This window comes from Nanorana parkeri, unplaced genomic scaffold (genome assembly GCF_000935625.1).
Source record: "Nanorana parkeri isolate BGI_ZX_2015 unplaced genomic scaffold, ASM93562v1 scaffold39, whole genome shotgun sequence".
Classification (NCBI taxonomy): domain Eukaryota; kingdom Metazoa; phylum Chordata; class Amphibia; order Anura; family Dicroglossidae; genus Nanorana; species Nanorana parkeri.
The window spans coordinates 8,461-13,873 of NW_017306307.1; positions in this window are offsets into that span (position 1 = coordinate 8,461).

Genomic DNA, 5,413 nt, shown 5'->3' on the forward strand with positions numbered 1-5,413 from the left:
ATGCTCAGCATGTTCGGCCGACCCGAAGTGCAGAAGGAGTTTGACTCAGCCGATCCAACATCTGGATCAGCCAAGCCGAACCTCCAACAGACTACTAGCTGCTGTTCGGTCTATTCTTATAGATGCCGAACAGCAGTGAGTGAATAGCCGAATGCCGCTGAGCAGCATTCGGTTTGGCCGTTCTGCTCGGTACCGCTGTGGTACCGAGCAGAATAGAAAAACAGTTAAAAAAGTAGAAAAAATAAAGATAGAAAACGATTGTGCGAAGATAGCAATGACAGCTAGCTCCGCCCAACAGTTTTCTATTGGCCGGCGGTTCTGCTGCCGTCAAAAAAAGGAAAACAAAATGTTTGGCCATAGGAATGCATTGCTAGATTCCTATTGGCTATTGCAAATTGAAGTAGCCAGTAGGAATCTAGCAATGCATTCCTATGGCCAAAAGCCCCCGGGAGAGTTACGCTGTCTGGAGATCAGTGTCCCTGGTTAGCTGGTAACCAGGGACGCTGATCTCTCTGCAAGTGGCCGGAGCCAGCCTTAAGATCGCGGCTCGCTCCGCCCAGCTGTCAGAAGCAGGCTGTTGGCCGGCCAGCTTCGGCTTTCAGCGCGGCTCAGCCGAGCCGCTCGGCCAAGTTCAGGAGCTGTACGGGCTATAGTGAATAGCCCGTACAGCAGCCCTTCGGTTCTACTGAACCGAAGGAGTCCTGGGGCCGAAGCTAGCCGAAGGATCGGCCGAAGCTACGGTTAGATCCTTCGGCTGCTTCGTGAATAGACCTCATAGTTTTGCATAATATTAACCTTCTGGATATGTCCCTTGCAGTACTTTTTTTCCACCACTGGATGCCACTCATCTTCATGGCTGAATGACAGCCATCCTAATTCAACTCACTTTATGTGAGCCTAGGTTGTCAGGGACCTGCCCCACGAGGGGGCATCAGTATGTCAATCTGGGCGCAAAGGAAAATTCTGCAACATTTAGAAAACATGCACCTTTGGAGGAAGCAAACCTGTGATAGCACATCACTGGACCAAAGTATGTATATTGAATTTTTAAAAAAAGGTAGAGGGTGTTCCAAGCGTGAGGGGCTGGAAACATGGGGGAATCTTTTTACAAATCATTACATTTATTTTTTTAATTCAACTAATGTACAGTAAGTACCTGAATGTGATCCAATATTGGCCACTCACAATCTCCTATACACCAGCATTCAGACTGGGAGAGGTAGGGGCAAGACTGGGAGCCAATCAGGTAAGCTGCCGGCAAAATGTATTGGCTAGTAACATGATAATAGGAGGAGACAGCAGAGCGAGAAGAGGGATGACCTAACTAGTCTGCTGTTTCTCTTTTATTTTCCAGTCAACTGGGTGGAGAAACGACACCACTATATTCCCTCTAAAACTGTAACAGTAATGTCCTCATCTGTCTGGCTTTATTGTGCAGCAGGGCTTGTAAATTTTACAAATTCATGGAATGAAATACATAACATTTGGCAGGTTATACAGCTAACATACAAGTATTCATCTGCATATTTAGGTATTTTTGTGGAAATTATCACCTGATATGACTGGTTTTGGATCGGATTGGAAACTCACGCCGGTTGGTTCCTTACATCAGGGACACTGATTTTATTCTGACATCACTTGCTCCTTCCTGGCCCACATGGAAATGGGCACTCTGGTATTTCCAAGCCTGAGAAAATCCAGTAGAATGACTTGTTTATAAACCACCCACTGAGCCCTCTGTAGCCGTACCCACCCAAGTGGTCATTTCAGCACCATTTACAGATAATCTATCACTATGTATGTTTATTCCTAATATATTACGGCTTAGTTTGTTTTGTGCATTAACTTTCCAGTGTGACACAATTGTTGGTGCTCCTTCTGATGAGTCATTCAGTTGTTGCTGTTACAATATTATTGGTACAAGAATTATGTCTGACTTTGTGGTTTGGAGATAGGTGCATATTTAGAACTAATCATAAGGGGTTAAAGTGATATTAAAGTCAAAAGGATTTGAAGCTATTTCAAATGCTGATAAAACCACTTACAATGGATGCTGATTTAAACAATTTAGTTTCCTGCAGAATCAGCAGGTCCCCTGACCACTGATATCCTGTTTTAGGGTGGCTCATTATCCTTGCAAGGCCCTATGGAGCCAACCTTGTGTGTGCTAGTAAGCTTTGTATGTCTCCACAAACACACAGACACAGCAAAGCAAGCTAATTCCCTGTTCTCTGTTTCCTGACCCTTCTTCCTCCCTCCTTCTTCTTTCTTCCTTCTCTAACCTAGTAATTGGACAGCTGCTGGAGACTGTGTCTGCCTTGTTTTCTTGTAGTCATCAGGAAGTGCAGGGAAGCCGAGCTGAGAGAGTTGGAGCTGTTTGGAAACATGATGACTGTAAATGCATGAGCAAAAATGTAAAGACATACTTTGCTGAGTGATGTATTTCTGTTTGATCTGGATTCAAAATTGAGAAAAAAAGTTTGAGTTTAATATTACTTTAAATTGAGGTTATATTTAAGAGTTACATTGTAGTTTTGGACTAAAACTCTGAATTTTATTATCATGTAAATGTGTATAGAAAGAAGGTGTTTTCTAATCTTTACTTTTTGCTTTACTTTATATGTCTTTACATAACATTTACATCAGTTAACATTGACTTTCTTCATCAGCTTACATACACTATATTACCAAAAGTATTGGGATGCCTGCCCTTACACGCACATGAACTTTAATGGCATCTCAGTCTTAGTCCGTAGGGTTCAATATTGAGTTGACCCACCCTTTGCAGCTATAACAGCTTCAACTCTTCAGGGAAGGCTGCCCACAAGGTTTAGGAGTGTGTCTATGGGAATGCTTGATCATTCTTCCAGAAGCACATTTGTGAGATCGAGAAGGCCTGGCTCGCAGATGTTGGACGAGAAGGCCTGGCTCGCAGTCTCCGCTCTAATTAATCCCAAAGGTGTTCTATCGGGTTGAGGTCAGGACTCTGTGCAGGCCAGTCAAGGTCCTCCACCCCAAACTTGTTCATCCATGTCTTTATGGACCTTGCTTTGTAGACTGGTACACAGTCATGTTGGGACAGGAAGGGGCCACCCCCAAACTGTTCCCACAAAGTTGGGAGCATAAAATTGTCCATGAAGCTCTCTACGCACTGTTGTGGTGCCAATCTGAAGGCCACACAAAGTTTGGAAGTCTGTAGCTGCAGACGGTTGGCGACCTCTGCGCACTGTGCACTTCAGCATGTGATGACCCCGCTCTGTCATTTTACAAGGCCTACCACTTCGTGGCTTCGTGGAGTTACTGTTGTTCCCAGTTGCTTCTATTTTGTTATGATACCACTAACAGTTGACCGTTGAATTTTTAGTAGCAAGGAATTTCACGGAATACCTGAATCCAATGATTTGGAGGGGTGTCCCAATACTTTTGGTAATATAGTGTATGTTTACATCAGTTTACATATGTTAACATCAATTTATATTAGATAATATCTTTCCTACACAATAAACTGTACAAAGCTAAACAGACCCCAAAATGCACATACTTTCTTCTTTACACTGCAGATAAAAGTGCCGTGTGTAAAAACATGATGTAAACTGTATGTGACCTGGGGAAATAAACTGATGTAAAACCATGTAACAGCAAATAAACTGTAAAAAGCATAAAAAACTCAGATCATAAAACAGTGCAGCTGAAAACTGCAGATACATTCTGCTTATGAAACTGAAGCCTCAGTGCAACAAAACCCACAGTCCATCATAGGCTTCTGTAGAAAGTAAAATATGTCATGTAACAGTTGCATACTGTAACTCTTGGGAACTAACAGGTTATTGTATTTTTCCTTAAAAAATAAATTCCGGGCCAACAACATAATCTCAGGACCTTGCATCTCTTGTGCCCCACATATATGCCCTGCTCCCTAAATTAGGCCCAGTTCACACCTGGGCGTTTTGTAGCACGTTCCTACGCTCTGCAAAACGCTCAAACACCGAAATCCCATTATTTCCTATGGGTATGGCTCACACCTGGGCGTATTACAGGCCGTTTGAACGCGCTACAAAACGCCCTATGAAGTACAGGAGCTTCTTTGGGGCTTATTTGCCACGCGTATCCATTGGGATACAGCCAGGTAGCCCTCGGAAACACGCGTGTGACGTGCGTTTTTTTATTACCGCAAATCGTGGTAAAAACGCGCAGCACGAAACGCGCAACAAACGCGCATATACGATACGCCTAGGTGTGAATCCAGGCTGGTAGTAAACCACCTATCTGATGAGCCACTGTAAGAAAAAATTATCTCCACCTATAAGCAAGTACCCCACTGGCCACATTCTGCACTGCAAAAGAGTCCTGATTAACATAGATACAAACCCCACCTGGATGACACATGCTCTGCTAAAGCATTATGGATTGAAACAATTTCAAATTTTTTTTAAAACAATACTTTTTTCACCTTTATTCACCCTGTAACTCTCACCCCCAAAGGAGCCGCAGTATCTTGCTTGTTCTTCTGTCCCGCACCAGGATAAATTGCCCAGACTAGATCCACAGCACACCAACACACATTGTGTTTTTTTTTTCATAGACGTTTTACTGAGTTACTTGTACAGTATATTCAGAATTGAATATACTGTACAAGTAACATAACACATTCAAGCATTCAGACTTCTCCTCAGCTGTGGCTGTCTAATATTAACCACATGTAGTACTGAACGGACTAGAAGTAAACCATAAAGGTGAAGTCTCAGTCCAAGTATACATGCGTCTCTAACCTACTGGCCAGTGGTAGTTTACTTGGCTAGCCAGCATTGCAGCCAGGCCTGGATTCCCCACAAGGCCACCGAGGCCAGACCTCGGGGCGGCAGGGAGTGGAGGGGCGGCAGCAATTTTGAATTCCCCCACGCCCGGAACATGCAGTTCCGGGCAGCAAGTTATTTTCTACATTTAGCCCTGCTTTGGAAAAAGCAAGGCTAAATGCAGTATGAAGTCGCTTGTTCGTTCCCCCCCCGATCCCCCCACTGCACCTACCTCTCTCCTCGCTCTGCCGCTGAGTCTCTCACTGGCCGCTGTTGTAGTGAGCAGAGCAGCAGGGTTAAAAGTAACCCTGCCGCTCCGTGTATACAGTGAGAGGGGAGAGCTGTGCTCTTCCCCTCTCTGCTTTCACAGGAGTTCCAGCACAGTGCTGTGCCAGAACTCCTGTCCTGGAGGTGACAGGGTCAATAGAACCTGTCACCTCCAAATGCTATCACATAGGGGTTGTTAGCTCCTGTGTGATAGCATTAGAGTTAAGTGAAAAAAATTTAAATAAAAAAATAATTAAATAAATATAAATAAACAAATTAGTACAAAATAATAAGAAATAATAATTAAATAAAAAAATTAAAAATTGATTTTAAAAAATAAAAATGAATAACAA